The sequence below is a fragment of the Polypterus senegalus genome, chromosome 3 (genome assembly GCF_016835505.1).
Source record: "Polypterus senegalus isolate Bchr_013 chromosome 3, ASM1683550v1, whole genome shotgun sequence".
NCBI classification, from domain to species: Eukaryota; Metazoa; Chordata; class Cladistia; order Polypteriformes; family Polypteridae; genus Polypterus; species Polypterus senegalus.
In genome coordinates, this window is record NC_053156.1 from 66,899,460 (window position 1) to 66,918,423 (window position 18,964).

The following is an 18,964-nucleotide window of genomic DNA, read 5'->3' on the forward strand; positions in this document are numbered from 1 at the left end:
AGTGTGACAAGTGTGCCTCTTTCTGCTGAGGTAGCTGCACCAACTTTTCTGTCACCACGTCTTGCCACAACCCTTTTAGGAGTTTGAACAGTTGTTATCCCAGTTTCATCCATGTTCCATATGTTTTGTGACTGAAACTTGTCTTTGTCCAAAACCTGGCTTAAATTGTTAAAAAAATTGTTAACATTTGTTTCATTAAAACTAGTTGCCCTTGAAAGGCTTGTGGCTTGAGGATGTCTTATTGAGAGAGTTGGGTGCCGTTTTAAAAAACCATTAAACCAGTCAACACCAGCCATACAGGCCTCATTCCACTGTGAGGAAAAGTTGCACTTATAGTGAGAGGCGAGTTGAAATGCAAGGCTACGAACCTGAAATAAAATGTTATAAAATGTAAATAGTTTTTATTATCTTTCACTTTTTACCAATATTACCCTAACCCTCTCACCCTCTTACTCTCTTTATACATTTCTGTTAATTTCTCTTACCTCTTTAGGACTTAACCCCTAATATAAGTCTGCTGCCCTTTGTAAATACTGTTTTAGACTCCTCTCTTGGTCTTCTGAGAACACTCTTCTGATGGTTCAGTACCCTGCACGTGGTAACTTATCTGATCCCTCACTTGCAAGCTTCTCTCTTTTCTCATGGAATCGAAATAAGGTGGTATGACAGATGGAAAAGTCCTTGGCGGCTGTCCGGACTGCCCTGCCCTCATTCCTAATTACGTTTGAAGCTTGTTCCAAAATTTCGAAGGGAACCCCTCTGTTAGTAACTCTCTTCCTCACTCTTGGCATACTGGAAAAAACAGAATATTATTTCTATTTTTAGATCCATAAACTACAGTTAAGCTGTATAGCAGTATACTTCGGACTTAAACTGAAAAAAATGTGCTGATTCTGAACTAAAAATGTTAAAAAGTAATGATATGTAGTCTGTTTCAATGTGGCTGGTTGGCTTGCTGACCTGCCAGCCATGACAGAACACCATGTGCTAGCTATTCAAAGAGTCAGGGAAACATGCTAAGAATACTTTTTAAAAGTCAACACCACAATGATTTGAACTAGGTATGTTTTGATTAATTACAATAAAAGCTATGGACTGTAAGTCAAAAAACAACTTGCAAAAAAAATTACTTTCATACCTTCAAAACAGTTATTTTTCAATAAATGCAGCAGCAGATGATGAAACTGTATAGTTTCTCTCTGTTGGAGAGAGGGCCTAACTGAGCATGTGCAGTATGAGTATCATCACTCTAGCATGATTCTAATTGGAGAAATAAGACTTGTTGCAACCGTCCCTTGTTGCAACCGTCCCCAGTCACCCCTACTTTTGTGCAAGAACTCAAAGTTAGCTTCCTGAACTAGTTTAATGGTTAATATAGTTTTGGACATTATCTAATTTGTTTATTTCACGTATTTATAAATACATTCCTTAATATCACTGTTTATTTTATTAATAACAGAATGCATGGGTAGCTGTCGTTGTAGGGTAAGGTCTGACATCTGTATGAGGCGCCTACATCTCACCCCGACAAATCCCGTCGATTAAAAAACGCGACCAAAACCAGAGCGGGAGTCCACACGTATTAAGCAATCCACGGACTTACAAGTCGCAAGGACGGATATTCACAAGAGTTAAAGGAAGCTACAGATGTACGATGTATAGGACAAATAGCACGGCAATGGCTGTTGTTACAGATGAAGAGTGAATAGCAAAGACATTTCCTGTGCCATAGTGTGCTGTAACACATCAGTTTTTCAAGTTGCCATTTGGACCCTCACCCTGTGGAGCTGTTTGGATTCTTTGCTGTATCAGTGTTCTTGTTGCTTATAACTCCGGGGGCGCTTTAAACCGTCAATTTGTTTCAGATTATTCTCTTCTCTTGCTTAATATTGTAGCGACCCGTGGAGGAGTCTTTTAAGATTTCGAGCGACCTCTGCCGTGCACCTCTCCGAAGCTGTCGGCTAGCGGCTTGCCAGCGTCATGCACGCAACTGCACCCAGCTCTTTAAGAAAGAGAACACTCGTGCCCCATACACCGCACGACTCCGAGTGTCTCGGTAGTTTGCTTAGATAACATCTTAGCAAATAAACAGCTCTGTCCTGTTGTATCTTTTTATTACAGAAGATAGTCAGAAACAAAAGCTCAACATTATTGCGCGGCCATTGCCAAGGTCAAGCACGAAGACACATTTCAATAAATTGGTACTTTTACAAAATAAATAACCCCCGGACGGCGATAACCCAAACCCACCCAACCAATTAAATACAAACACACCATTATTTACAACACAAATGACAATACGTAAATTCCGACATACAATAAGCTTTTTATAAATTACCCATAATTTCCCCGCAAACTATTTACATAAATTACCCATGAGGCGTCACTCCGCCAGCGCTTGCTGCCGGGTTGTTACACAGCCCCCTCCTAAGAGGGTTAGTGTCCCCACAACCCTACTCATCACAGATAAAATCACGTAAATGTCCTGGCCGTCGACGGACACGCTTTGTCCTGCCGGAGGTGCCATCACTGGTGTCGGGCTCAGTCCTGTCACTGTCTGACTCGGTGCCGGGGGTGGAGGTTGGAGAACCGCTTATATTTTCGAGTTGTTGTTGCTCTGGGGCCAGTGGGTGGTATGGTGCTAAACGGTCCTTGTGCAGCACCACCCGTCTGCCTCGTCCAGGCATTCGGACTCGGAAAACTACCTCCGATATTTTGTCCAATATTTCTCCCGGTCCTTGCCAATGGTGGGCTAGTTTTGGGGACAATCCCCGTTTCCGTTGCGGGCAAAATACCCACACTTTGTCCCCTGGCTTCAGCGTCGGGCCATGAGCCCGCGAGTCATAAGCCCGTTTTTGGCGTGCTCCAGCTCCCTCCAGGGCCTCCCTGGCCAGTCGATGAACGGTGTCCAGCCGCTCTTTTAGCCGTCTAAAATAATCCATTTCGGGCCCACCAATAATCTCAGGCTCAGGGGGTGAGCCAAACACTAAATCCACCGGCGTGCGAAGTTCCCTTCCAAACATCAGCCCCGCTGGCGTGCATTGGCTCGACTCCTGCACTGCTGTCCGATATGCCCATAGGACCAAAGGCAGATGTTGGTCCCAGTCCCGCTGGTGTTGACTGGTCAGAATTGCCAGTTGAGTGGCCAGGGTGCGATTAAATCGCTCGACCAATCCATCACTTTGTGGGTGAAGGGGTGGTCGGGTCTTTTCACCCCAGTCGCTGACACACCTCTCTGAACAAACGGCTCTCAAAGTTCCGCCCCTGATCGCTGTGGAGCTCGTCCGGAACTCCAAATCGAGTGAACATTTCATCCACGAGTTTTGGGCAGCTGTGGGGCACTCTGATCCGAACTGCATACGCCTCTGGCCATTTGGTAAAGTAGTCCATTGCTACCAAAGCGTAGCGATTTCCGGCTTCCGTTACAGGAAAAGGACCCAGTATGTCCACGCCAATTCTCTCCATGGGTGCCCGACCAGGTATCGTTGCAATGGCGCGTGAGAGCGTTGACCAGGTCCTTTTGTGCAGTGCAGACGTCACAGCAGTGGGCGTGTAGCTCTGCGTCTTGCCGACACCGGGCCAATAAAACCGCTGCCGTAGTCGGCGCACTGTCTTAGCGTTCCCGTAATGTCGGATCCAGCCGCTCCGTGGACCCATCGGAGGACCTCGGCGCAAAGCCTGGGGAACCAGTAGTTGTAGCGGTCAATTCCTCCCGGTGCGTGCCACCGCCTGTAGATTACGCCATCGTGCAACTCCAAGTTGCCCAACTGAGAGTGGAGTATTTTGAGTTCAGGCCCCTGTGGCGACACGGTTTGCCAGTCGGGGCGTTCTTGTGTCTCCAACCAGCCCTTTACCTTTTCTAGTGCTTGATCGTTAGCCTGTAACTGCCTCAATTGGTCAATAGTGTACGGCTCCCCTACTCCAACAGTGTCATCTATCCTTGCGGATGCGGGCGATGGCCCCAGCCCCTTTCTTCCTGTCGGCGGCAATATCGACATTCATTGCTGAGGCATGGGCGCCTGGAGAGGGCATCAGCGTTGGCATGCTGCCGTCCCGGTCGGTGCTGTATCTCAAAGTCATATTCTTGTAGAATCTCCATCCACCTTGCCACCTGGCCCTCTGGTTGCCTGAAATTCAACATCCAGGTGAGGCTAGCATGGTCAGTCCGCAGTGTGAACCTAGTGCCCAATAGGTAGGGCCGAAAGTGCCGTACCGCTAGGATCACTGCCAACAGTTCCCGCCGAGTGACACAGTAATTCCTCTCCGGTCGACTGAGGCTGCAGCTGTAATAAGCTATCACTCTTTCTCCAGCCTCCCCCTTCTGTGAGAGCACGGCCCCAATCCCCACATTGCTAGCGTCAGTGTCCACCACAAAAGGTTGGTTGGGGTCAGGGTGCGCCAGGACGGCGCTGACGAGGGCAGCCTTTAACTGTTGGAAGGCGGCTGTGCAATCCTCCGTCCACCCAAACTGTTGGCCCTTACTCGTTAGTCGGTGCAAAGGGCTGGCAATGGTCGCAAAGTTTTTACTGAATCTTGGTAGTAGGAGGCTAAACCCAAAAGCTCCGCAGTTCAGTGATATTGGCTGGTGGGGCCAGTTGCTCACGGCAGTCACCTTCGCGGGTCTGTAGCCACCCCACTCGCTGATTACGTGCCCTAGAAACTGAGTCTGTCGGGCGAGAAGATTGCATTTCTCAGGGTTTAACCGCAACCCGGCGCTACGAATGGCGGTCAGGACCTCCCTTAAATTGTGCACCGCCTGGTCAAAGTCTCTGGCATGAATCAGCAGGTCATCTAAATAGACCACACAACGGGTTCGGGGAATGTCTTTTAGGACCCGCTCCATTAGTCTTTCAAACGTGGCCGGCGCATTACAAAGTCCAAACGGCATTACCTTAAACTGCCACAGCCCTTGTCCGATGGTGAATGCAGTTTTGGGTCGGTCCTCTGCTGCCAGTTCTACCTGCCAATATCCACTGCGCAAGTCCAAAGTGCTGAACCAACGGGATCCAGCCACATAGTCCAATGCATCATCGATGCGAGGCAATGGGTAAGAGTCTTTTCGAGTGACTGCATTTAATTTACGAAAGTCCACACAAGGCGCCAACCCCGTTTTCTTCCGCACCATGACCATGGGTGCGGCCCAGGACTGTCAGAAGGCTCAATGATGTCGTTGGTTACCATCTCGCGAATCAATTCTTCGCAGCTTGGCGTTTTGCAAGAGGCAATCTGTGGGGGCGCAACCGAATGGGGGCGGCGTGGCCAGTGTCAATGTGGTGTTTGACTAACGAGGTTCTGGTGCAGTCCTCTTCTCGAGCCGCAAAAATGTCCACAAAGTCGTTCAATACTTTCTGGAGTTGCTCCTGCTGTGGCGTGCTCAGCTGTTCACCACTTGATGGCCCAATTCTTCCACAGCAGCAACCGTCTCAGTGGATGGGTGGTCGTGTGAGGAAAACCGTTGGGGAGCACTGGTCTGAGCTGCAATACTCTCCTGGGGGTCTTCTTCAGTCCCTGCATCTTCCGAACAACGGTCGGGAGCGGTGAGCCGTGGTGTCCAGGCAAATCCAAGCTAACAGCCCTTCCAGGATGATTCCAGCCCGATTGGGCGACACAGTCTCATTACCTACGCGGAGGATGGCCCTGGACACATCAACACATGCTCCCCAGTGGGCCAGCAAGTCTAACCCAATTATGCATTTGTCTTTAATGTCCATGAGCCAGAATTCGTGGCTGGTCTGGCTCGTCCCTACTACTACAGTCAATAGTTTCTTTCCGGGCATTTTTGTCCGTTCACCCGTCACCGTCGCGTTCGATGTTAGAAGGAGTCCAGTCTTTTGGAAGAGGACCAGCTGTTTGGGCAACACTCCTCTCTGTAATAGACAAATAGTGGACCCGTGTCCACTAAGGCACTACATGGCCGTCCGTCTATAATGCAGTCTAGGTACAGTCCACCTGAAAACCCACAGCGCCCACTTTAGGGCAGTCATTGCGGAGGGATGATGATGGCTGGGCGACTGACCTCCACACCCTCAGGTTGGTCCCTTTCTACCACTCGCTCAACTGCTCGTTAGCGGCTTGGGCGTGATGATTGGCGTGCGGAGACCCAAGCTGTAGTACCTCTTCAGCCCGTTCAGCCTCCCGTAGTGCCTCACTCAAATGTCTGGGCGACAGCAGACAGACGTGCTGGCGGAGACGCTCTGGTGTAAGGCCCGCAGGAAAGCATGAACACTGAGTTCTTCCCTTGCTGCTGTCGAGAAAGTAGGGTAACCTTTCCGTACATAGACCCTGATGTCAGCTGCAAATGCTCCCACACTCTCACCTTCACGCCGATGTCGGTTTGTCAGCTCCTCCCTGTTGTGTTCCGCTGAGGTTCTCTGTCCAAAGCGACGGGTGAGAGCATCGGTGAGGGCCTGAAGATCACGACACTCCTCAGGCGGCAGGTCGATGAGTACCTGAAGTGCGGGACCCTCCAAGGCAAGGGCCAAGTGTGTTGCAGCTTCCTCGCAGCTCCAACCATTGTGAAGAGCAGCCAGATCCACTTGTGCAAGGTATGGCTCTAGGGGCGTCAACCCGCTGTATCGTGGCAGCTTAGCGGGTGACCGTGTGGGGAGGACCGGCCGACTGGTGATTTGGGGTGTCGTTGCGGCAGCTACAGGTTCATTCCGCCGTGCCTAGAAGATCGCAACACTGTCCGGGGAATACTGGCACCCTCAGGCCAGTTTGTCCTTATTCTCCGTGCAGTTCTGCTGATCAGGCGCTCCAACATAACGCTATTTTCCGAGATGGCACGCTCTATTTCTTCAAGACTCTGTTCCATGACGGCGTCTTCTTAACAGCCTGGTCTCCCACTTCTGACACCAATGTAGCGACCCGTGGAGGAGTCTTTTAAGATTTCGAGCCGAACTCTGCCGTGCACCTCTCGAAGCTGTCGGCTAGCGGCTTGCCAGCGTCATGCACGCAACTGCACCCAGCTCTTTAAGAAAGAGAACACTCGTGCCCCATACACCGCACGACTCCGAGTGTCTCGGTAGTTTGCTTAGATAACATCTTAGCAAATAAACAGCTCTGTCCTGTTGTATCTTTTTATTACAGAAGATAGTCAGAAACAAAAGCTCAACATTATTGCGCGGCCATTGCCAAGGTCAAGCACGAAGACACATTTCAATAAATTGGTACTTTTTACAAAATAAATAACCCCCGGACGGCGATAACCCAAACCCACCCAACCAATTAAATACAAACACACCATTATTTACAACACAAATGACAATACGTAAATTCCGACATACAATAAGCTTTTTATAAATTACCCATAATTTCCCCGCAAACTATTTACATAAATTACCCATGAGGCGTCACTCCGCCAGCGCTTGCTGCCGGGTTGTTACAATATGATAAATAAATATACGGCGCACAAACCTTTTAAATTGTAATACATCTTGCCAAACTTTTGAGTAGCAGTGGTTTTTCATCTCTCGGACACATTATTATTATTTATTGTTACTGCAATACTTCATTACTGCATGTCATTTGTTTATTTAAATGGGGCAAATTTTTTCTTACATTGTGCTGTTAATATCTTTAAATTCGTGTGATAGTCTAGATCACATTTGTAAAATTTTGGGACAGCCCATTAAGTTTGTTCTGATCTGCGAGTTTGTGGAGTTTAAAATTCACCTTTTTTTGTAAGATTTTTTTTTCTATTTACTGTAAGGAAGGGAACGAAGCAGTCAAGGCAAACATAAAGTAGAGAAAGTTATATTTACCAATAAACCTAATAATTATGAAGAAATCTAACCAGAACAAAGGGAGCTGGTGCGGATTCTGCACAGAGGTTGCCCCAGCTGTGAACAAAGCACAGCTTCAGGAAGATGAATGGCAAATGGCCACCTCATATGAACAATTTAGCAAGCTTTCATTAGATGATCTTGTTGGCTACTATTATTCACTGCACAGCTTTAGATGAAATGGCCCCCTTGAAATGTAAGTAAGGACAGTCTTCTTTGAAGTGTTCTGCTCCCTGGTAAAATTCTATGCTATCAACCACACAATCATTTGCCTGATGCCATGTCAGACTGTGCAGTAAGACTGGCCTCACTGTGCATGCCCAGATTTTCTTGGACCATTAAAGTGGACGTGCGATTATGAGTTACTGTTTGTTCTGGTGTACTGTGAGTTTGGGTAGTCTAACACCCACCTCATTTATAAGCCCTTCTTTTCTTTGATAGCTTATCATTACGAAGAAGGGCACAACAGTTACTTTGTGTTCTGATCTTCTGTAACTTCTTTGAGTATAGAAATGCACTAACTGCAGACAAGAATTTATTTTTATGGCAGAATGTGTGAGAGTGGCCATGATAACCTGAGGATTGTGTTACGTGTGGTTAATAAACTACTTTAGCTAGCATCTGGCTTTAATATTTCTCCCAAATAGTCAGTTAGTCATTCTCCAACCCGCTATATCCTAACACATGGTCACAGGGGTTTGCTGGACCCAATCCCAGCCAACACAGGGCGCAAGGCAGGAACAAATCCCAGGCAGGGCACCAGCACACCGTAGGGCACACACACACACACCAAGCAGTACAATTCAGGATTGCCAATGTACCTAACCTGCATGTCTTTGGACTGTGGGAGAAAACTGGAGCACCCAGAGGACACCCACGCAGACACGGGGAGAACATGTAAACTACACGCAGGGAGGACCCGGGAAGCGAACCCAGGTCTCCTTACTGTGAGGCAGCAGCGCTATCACTGTGCCACCCTCCCCCAAATAGTAAACTAAAATAATTCTACTAATGCAAGTTCATCGTCAACTTAAATTTTTCCCTTTCTGTCCAGCTCTTTTTCCAGATTGTCACTAATTTCATCTTCAGTGGTCAGTGATTTGCTTTGTAAGATGAGTCCTACAATTTGTTTACTGGATCCCTTCCCAAACCCAGCCTTTGGGTCAAAGTCCCAGTAACAAATTCATGCTTGAACACTGGCCCTGTGCCACCTGCTTTAAAAATTGCTTTGGTAAGTTCAGCAATTAAAGCGTTTCCTCTTTATGCTGATATTTTTTCAGATTATCTCATTTATCTTGTCTATCTAAAGTTCTTGAGTGTGTTGTGGCTTCAAAACTCACCAGTTACTTAACTTCATGATAACCTAACAGAACCATTTCAGCCTGGTGTCTAGGTACAGCAAGGTTATGAAAATGCTCTGCTTTGAGTACCCAACAATTTATTTACAGTAGTAGACACAGAGCAAATCACCATTTTAATTCTGTTAGACTTTGATGGTGTTAATCACAATTTTCTACTGTCCAAAACAGAGAGCATTCCGAGTATCTCTGACATTGCTAGAGGTTGAAGTTCCTTCTAAAAGATAAGCAAGTTGTCAGTCTTGGGAACTGGAAGCTGAGCTTAGTGCTGTTCACACAAGGAGTTCTTCTTGGCTCCTGGCCATATGCTTATTATCTGCATCTATAGTATTTGCTTCCGCTTTGCTGTAATGTTCATAGCTTTAGACTGGGTCATTAGTTTCATGCAGATGATACTCCAATCTATGTCAATGTTGAAAGTGGATATTCATCAGAGATCACTAGGCTCACAACTTACTGTGGAGGAATTAAATCCTGGAAGGAACATAACTCTTTAAAATTAAACTGCAACAAACATAAGTCCAGCTTAAGAAATGGTGATCCTGGTAATGATTTGATAATTTTATCATTTCATCTTCTGCAAGGAATCTTGGTGTCATTTTTGATTCCTTACTTAAACCACATTAAGAAACTTATCCTGTATCCCATATTCACTCATTCCTATGATTTTCTGATCCCAATAAGCTTGTTTCTGCTTTTATCACATCTTACAGTGACTACTTTAACTCTCCATTGGCAGGTGCCACTCTTAATATGTTTTCTCAACTAGTTTAAGACTCTGTTGCAGGAGTCCTCACTCAAACCCACAATAATGAGCACAGAATGCATGGTTCCCTGTGTCATATGGTATTGAATATAAAACTCCATTTTTAACCTTTAAATCTATAGATCTAGCACCAGACTACATCAGTCATGTCATGCAGAACCCCAGTCTTGTCTGTCCTCCAAAATAAAAACATTATTGTGGAATTGTGCCTGACAGCACAGTGTCATTGATGCAGTCACCAATTCTTTTTTCACCAGTCACAGCAGGTAAAAACAAGCCGAACAAAATTCTTTAGGCTTTAAGACTTTCAACTGAGAGTCCTTACTTTGATTTGTTCATTTGAATAAGCTTTGACCTCTACAAACTTCAATTGATTTAAGAGTGTTCGAAAATGGATTCAGTGTAGCTACAGTAACTTACCTCCGTCTCATTATATTATATTATATCATGCTATTACTTCTGGCTTTTTATCCTCCAGGACCTAGGACATATTCTTAATGTACTGTAGCTTCAATCTGGATGTTTCTAGATGAGTTATTTACTGCAGATGAGATGTTTGCTTATCTATATGAAATCACTTTGACATTGACATGTGCTCTCTTCTTTCTGCTTACTGATTTAATTTGTGCTATTTATTGCTGCTCATCTGCTTTTACTTTCCAGATCACAGCCTTCAATCACAGCATTGTCTCTGTCCAAACAGTCACTTTTACGGAGGTACAGGAGAAAGTAGGGTGAAATGACACTGTTTATAACTAAATAGATTACAAATGTAAGCTTTCGAGGCAGCTAAGGCCCCTTTATCAGGCAAGGTGTAACAAATAAAATGAAAAATACTCCAGCTTATATTGGGACAGCAAAGTGATTTTTTTCTTTCATCTTAACAACCTTTTTGTTCAAATGTTAGCAACATGAATACACCTAATATGAATTACCCCTGAAAGAAGAGAACAATGAACTAATAAAATGTAGAGATAAGATTTCCATCACTAGAGAAAGTCCTGTAAGGTTTTTTTGAAATGCATTGTCTGTAAGATAGGCCTCTGATGTAGTCAGCTGGTAAATCAGTCTGTTAGTCCACATATCTGGTCATAAAACTCTTGTCTCTATTCAGACCATTTTTTAGAGTGTTGAATTTAAGCATAAGTTTGTATTCCCATTCTCTCCGCTCCTGTTGGGCCTTGAAATTACCCATAAGCACAGTGACCCTCAGATCCTTTATGCTGTGACCATTACTGTTAAAGTGTGCTGCTACCAGAAGATCAATACTGCTCTGATTAATACGAAATCTATGCAGATTAATTCGCTGACACAGTGTCTGACCAGTATCCCCTACATACAGTCCAGTGTTGGGGCACGTTATGCACATGATTAGTTCAAGTACAAGCACTTTATTGTCATTGTGTAACACAATGAAATCACTTTTTGTGACAGCCCCAAGGTGCATTTAAGGAAAAGTCAAATAATTCTGAATATGTCGAATACAATGTTAAGTGATCAAGTAACCAGAGCAAATTATTATTGCTCAAAGTACAGCAGCATAAATTGTTATTGTACCTGTTAATGAATAGTACATTACATATTCTTTATTGTAATACATAAGTATATTGCACATTACCAATATAGCTTATTGCACATGTTCAATTAAAATTGATCTCAGACTAAGGAGATTCAGAGTTCAGAAAGTTTATGGCAGATGGGAAAAAGATATTTTTTAGTCTGTTTGTGCGTACACGGATTGACCTAAAGCGTCTTACTGATGGGAGGAGCGCAAAGAATTTCCAGGATGAGTTTTGTCCTTGAGAATGTTTTTGGCCTTTCTCACACAGCGAGTCTTAGGTAGACCACATTAGCAGGTTTTCATATGAACGAATCCTTTATTTTATGCTCCTGCTGGCCATGTGGTATAACTACCTGATCTGTTGTGTAGATATGTGCACAGGTGCCACACTTGTTCTGTAGGCAGAGAGATGTGCCATTTGCTGCCGAGCCACACGTAGAGTTTCGGACAATCAGTTGTTTGAGGTTTGGTGGTTGTCTGTATTCAAGGGGGGGAAGTTCTGGGTTGATTTGTTTTCAATCCTATTCTTGTAAATTTGTATGGAATGTTGTGTGATTTCAATAAAATCAATAAAATCATAGAATTTTTTTTTAAAAACCTGAATGTCTTTGATCCTTGCTTAGTTTGTAAGATGATTTACATTGTGAGGTCTTCTTAAACTCACCATGTGTCACTTGTTGAGCACTGGTTCAGTTTTGCCAGATACTCTCCACAATCTAAACCCCCCGCCCCCACTCCCAGTTATAATGCCTGAATTGCTCAGAAAATCCAGCTTTCCGCTTTTGTGTATCTGTTTTCAGACATGCAATCCTCTAAAAGGTCACTTAAAAATAAAAACGCAGAAGTACAGATGGAAGTTGGTAATGGTAAATTTTACACAAATGTTAAAAGGTGTTTCTTCACACAGACAAATCTATATACAGTATATTTAAAAGTCTATGTATGTATGTACTGCGGTGGGTTGGCACCCTGCCCAGGATTGGTTCCTGCCTTGTGCCCTGTGTTGGCTGGGATTGGCTCCAGCAGACCCCCGTGACCCTGTATTCGGATTCAGCGGGTTAGAAAATGGATGGTTGGATGTATGTATGTATGTAGGTATGTATGTTCCAGCATCACTTCCGAACGGCTGGAGCGATTTTCATGAAACTTTGCACATGTTTCTCATTGGTTGACTAAAAATACTGTAGGGTGAAATCAGCCCTAACCCACCCCCTTCTGGGTAGGGTGGGGGGTGATCTTACGGTCTTGTATGCATGTTATCATCCAGTTGACACTCAGAACGACCACTAGAGGGTGAACTGGAGGCGACTGCCAGCATTCTTTATGCTTGAGCACCACCGCGCCCCTGTTGCTTTTGAAATTAAATAGAGTTGGCCGGTTCCGAGCGTCAGCTGGATGATAACATACATACGAGACCGGAAGACAAGCAAATTAGTGAGTCTTCATTGTTTGTTAATTTATTTTTATTTTTATATTTGTGTTTTTTTATTATATTTTTCTCAAACAAATAAAAAAAAAGAAAAACACTTTATTTTCCTCCAGGGGAATGTTGGGTATTTCAGTTAGTAAAAACTATTAGGCAGAATTAGGTATTAGTGACATTGAGGATTTTCAAATCTTCATTTTGAGTGAATTTGGGCTTTTAAAGTCAGTTGGGCTGAATGGCCTGCTCTCATCAAAACTGTTCTTTTGATGCTTTCTGCTGCTCGACTACCACTGTCACCTTGTAGTGGTGTTTTTGCCGTATGTTCACTTTGGTGGTTTTTACTGAGTCATGACAGCAAGAAATTTGAATAGAATTGCCCACTCTTTTAACAGTTCACTACAATTCAATGAATATTAGAAGTTTTCTGTAATCTGAAGTTTTACAATGTAAGTTAGTGCAATTACTAGAGATATCTCACATTGTGTTAGGGCACAGTCATCAGCCTTTTAATACATTTCAAAGTTCAAACAATACATTTGATAAAGGTACTTGTCCTATATTCTGAGATGAGAGTAATTAGTGGTCATCGAAGGTCTGATCTCATACAGGATGTGTGCATGTGGTTAGATAACATTAGAAATGAAATTAGAAGTTGGCATCAATGTTAAAGCTTACAAGTCTGCATTTGTATGTCGTAAATGTAACTAATTAATAATGGCTTGATTGATTAATTAATCAACCAGTTAATATTCTAAGCCCAGTCATGATTTATTTCTAAAGACCTTCAGGCAATTCTTTCTTTTAAAGTCATATGTAAGGTTTGATTGTAATTTTGTTCTTTAATGCTTTTGTTATAATGTGCATAATTAAAGACACAATATGCAACAGAGATTTACTGTATTATTAGTTTTGATTTATTTGCTGTGTATTATGTTATGTATGTTATTTATAACATGACATCCTCCATCCTGCTTAACTCAATTTGTGGTCATAAGGTGTGGGTGCCTAGTTTGGCAGCACTTGGAACATGAGAGAGTCCTAGAGAGGATGTCAGTCCCAGTCGCACATACGTACACATACTAGCAGGAAGACTCACAAAGAAACTGATTTAGAATCACTAACTTAACTTAAAACATGCATCATTAAGGGTGTGGGGGAAAACCTGCATACCTCTAGAAGACCCAAGCATACAACATGGAATTTAAACCCTGAACACTGGTTCCAACAGGCAGCAGCACTACCCACATTATCTTCTTCATTTATTAATTTTCCAAACCCATTGAATACAACACAGCATCACAGGGAATGGGAGCCGTCACAGGGCACATTCACACACACACACATCAAGACTCATTCAAATATGGCAAATTTACATTGAGCAAGTAATTGGGAAAAGTTTCCCCAGGACAACCATGCAAGCATGTGAAAAACATACAAACTGCACACAGTGAGGGGATTAAAAATAAAACAGCACAATGAAAAAGTGGCTTTGGTAAAAAAGAGGTGCTGCACAGTTTAATCAAATGCTATCAAAAAACATTAATCAGTAATGAACCATATAAGGGTGCCATGATGGTCTGTGTGGTGTTTGTAGATTTTTTTCCCCAAATACACCCATTGTCCCCACATTCCATGTTAGTGTTGCTTGATGTTTCTAATTTGGGTCCTGGGATGGACAACCTCCACATGCAGGTATTGAAAAATGGCTGATGTTTAACATACAATATATAACATATGGCAAAAAGTAAACAGTCAAAATTAATAATAAATAAATCTTTATGAAAATGAGTAATATGAAAGGCACTATAAAATAAAGTTTTATAAAAAATATATTAAACAAATTACAAATAAGATTCATATTGTACACTTACCTTCATTGGAAGCACCAGCAAAAGAGACAATATTGTTTTCTATAGAATATTTCATACTGACTAGTGCAAAAAAAACAAAACTTATATAGTATTATGAATAATATTACAATGTAAAGTGTTGTAAAAATGAAGAAAATTAAATTGAAGATTTATATACTGTGGTATTTGTCATTGAGTCAATATTGTAATTCTTTGTTTTATGTAGCATTCGTAATAATAAGCACTGTTAAAAACCACTATGTATGTAATCAATAGTTATATTAGATTCAGTTATTTTATAGTTTCTATATTATAGCAATATTATCTTTATGTATGTAAAATGATGATTTTTGAAATAAATATATACTTTTTAATAACTGCCATGATGTTCCTACCCTGAGCCCAGTGTTGGCAGGAAGGCTGTGGCTGCCCACAAACCTGTGCCTGCATTTATCAAGCATCTCTGAGTAGGAAAATGATCCTGGCTCACAAATCTCAGAGTGATGCAAATATGGTCCTACTCTTAGGAGTAGGAGTAAACGCATTTTAGAAATTTTCCTAATTTTGGAAACTACTCTTAACTCCGCTGGGAATTAGGAGAGCTCATGAGTGGTCCTAACTTGCAAGAAGCTGCCAGAAAATTGGCACACACTTTTTGAGGAAGGCAGAATGTTTTGTAAATGCTGAAAAACAATGAACTTTTAAAAAGATATTGATTTGACAGAGATGGAATACTATTCACAGTATATCATCAAGTGATTGCTCCAGATACATGAAGAATCCTTGCACTATCAGCTTAAATGAAACTGTTGGTATCATTATGTGTTTTTGACCACAGGGATAATACAGCATTGCAACAGCAATTATTTGGGTATGTCACAACCAACCATTTGTTGAATTTTGCACCAAATTGTGCATTACAGGCATTTCTCCAACACTTCCACATGAGGTAATGTTAAAGAAACAGTAAACTAGAACAGTATTGCATAAACATTATTAGGGACAGTCTATATTAAATGGCAAGGGACCTTGACCTCATTCTGTTTGTTGTCTTAATTTTTATGTTAAAATTATTTTTGCAAGAAGCCTAAAGTAAAATAATATTAAAAATAAAATAGAAACGTATATGACAATACAGTAAGTATAATTAATATTGCCTTAGTGTTAAACTTTATAACAACCTGTAATACACAATATCTGAAGAAGATATTTGGGAAAATGTATTTATTTTTTTTACCTCAGGAAATTTTTCAATAAAATGTCATTATAGACAACATTTTTGTAAACACTCTTGTTCAGGACCATCTACAACGTTGACAACAACATCTGTAAAACTTCTAACTCTTGATAATGCAACATATAACTGGCCGTGGCTGAATACTGGTTCTGGAAAGTAAATGGCAACTTTTTCTAAGGTTTGCCCTTGAGCTTTATTAATTGTTATGGCAAAGGCTAATGTAACTGGAAATTGTCGCCTTCTTATGGTAAAGGGTAAATTAGTAGAGGATAGAGCCAAATCAATACGGGGAATATTCTGATGCTCATTTTCTTTTTTACAATCGATCTATTTGCTCGTATTTTTCTTTGTCTTTCAGCCTTTCTTTTGTTGATGTTTACTTGCTGAGCTGACCGTTCGTTCTTCCAGGAGATGTTGCTTATATACGATTTGAGTGTCTGTGTCTTTTGTCCTACTTGACGTGTCCTTTTTTTTGGGTGGCATGTTGTTAGTAGATAGTTAGTTAGTAAACATGCACGGGGCAGTATGCGTGGCATCTCCCCAGCAATGGATTTTATGTGCGCGGCCGCGACTACCTTATCAGCACTCTCCCCAGCAATGCTGTCCTTTATTTGCTTATCATGCGCGGCCAAGGCTACGCCATTCACTGTGTGCTCAGCTTCCAGTGTGTGTGCGTCCACGATGCCATTTGTGCGTGTCGCACCGAGCCTCGCGCACTTCACCAAAAGACACACACACGGACACCTGGACGCACACAGGGGTTTTATTAAAGAGGATAATCACATTCACAATATACACATACAAGTATTATGATTTCCAAGGAAGCTATAAAACAAATTCCTGAGTGTGAGTTTGCAGCTCAGGGTGCTATATAATTGTAATGTTATTAATTCTTAAATACTTTTCGTTGGGAGCAGGTGTAGGAATACATCATAAATACTTCTCATGCCCTACTCTGGGGAAAGACAACTTTTTATCCTAGTCAGACTTTTAGTGCAATTCCTAGATGTACTTCTGAGATGCTTGATAAATACGAGCACTAAAGCTGTATTAGGTGGGTTAAAAAAATAAATCAGTAAATCACTAATAATAAATTCACCAAACTTAAACCAGTCCATTTTAATAGAATGAGAGTGAAAGTCCTGGAAAAAGCTTTCAGTTTGCCAGCCTGTATACATTCTGTCATCATCCATGGTTACAAGCTCTATGTTGTCACTGAAAGAGTAACGTTGTAGGTCAATTGTTGAACTCAGTCTTAATTGTTTGTTTAATAAAACGTTCCAGTACTTCCTTAGTATTCAGTTTATCTAATGTAGCAGTGTCAAACTAAATTTTATTGAGGGCCAAAAATAACACTTTATACACCCAACGTGGACCAGAATATATCAGCAGACAGCTACAGTCACATTTTCAAACACCAGTTATCCTCCGCTCATTTCCTGAAACTGCCTTCCCGCTTTATCAGCTTTTCTTTTCTTGGAAATTGCATAATATATGTACTGTAATTTTACTTTAAATACGCAATTCAAAAAAGGCTAAGGGTCAAAAGTATGTTGACCAGTTCAGCGATTAGACATAAATCCAGCCTGGGTGTATTTTTATTCCTCATGGTATGGTATGGTGTATTGTGTGAATTTATAACAGGCGCATTAATAATCCTTCTAAATTGGCTTGTAATGACGGTGCTTGCAAAATCAAGGAAGAAACTGAAGGAAAAGCCAATGTCAATATGAAGACAGGAGATAAGATAAAGAAGAAACTTACTAAACAAGAAATGGGACTAAACCAAAGGAAAAACTATGAATTTACACCTGAAAAAAATAAAGAAAGAAAGGTGTTTGGTTTGAAGAGCATTCATGTGATCCTTGAAACATTGCACTCTGGTATTTGGAAGGCCACTAGTAAAATGTGCCTTGGTCAGCACATTAAGCTAAGTAAGAATGGTCTGGACACAGGCAAGAATTTAGTGTTAAAGGAAAGTACATCCATGTACGCACACATTTAATTTTTCTCACAATCAGTCTCACTTAGACTTTCTTGTATACTCAAATATGGGGTGAATATTTGAGAAGTAAACTGCAAGATAATGATTATATTTTTATATTATGTACATTAAAGAACCATCAACAACAAATCAAATTCGATGAATAGTATATTGAACAATTATTATAAAAGTAAAGTTGAATAAAAGATAGAAATCTACATTTTGTACCTAATACTTGTATGCAAAATTTGGTTGACCTAAGTGAATGTGTACTCGGGTTATTGTGTTTACATGCGCACATACAAACACACACAAGCAGACACAAAGGCATAATTCCAAAAATGGTATTTTCGGACTCGGTGAGGTCTAAAACAGTGAGATTCATCAAAATCTCGACATTAAATCTTTGGACGATAACAATACTTTCCCTATACTTCATATAAAGAAAGTAAAAACAGAAGTAAAAGCATTGATAATGGAGCTTACAGGCCATATTCGGTGTTGGCCAGAAATAAATTCCAGTCACATGTAATACAAGTGGAAATGTAAATGTGTTTTTTATCCACATACAACAATCAAGACAGTGGAAAAGACAGAAGAATTACGGAGAGCAGTTATAGCAGTCAGGTAAGTAGCAGAAGAAACCCTAGTCCTGTGCAGCATTAAAAACTGTGTGGCTTGTGTAAAGTTGAGCTACCGTCTCCTTCATAAGACTGCCACATATTTGGCATCATGCTAACACACTAAAGTTATTTATAGCAGTGTGACATGTCACCATCCTCTCACTTTTTCTTGTTGGGTCAGTTTGCATTCTAACTACAGGTTAGTAGCTGTGATGGGCAAACAAAATGTAAGTGGATACTGGAAATACATTTTAATGTCAGTTGCAAATGGAAACTATATATGGGGAGAATCTATATCAAATGCACATTAAATGCTTTTTCAGAGAAAAATTGTGATAACGTAACAACATGTTTTGAATACTGATGAAGCAGGCC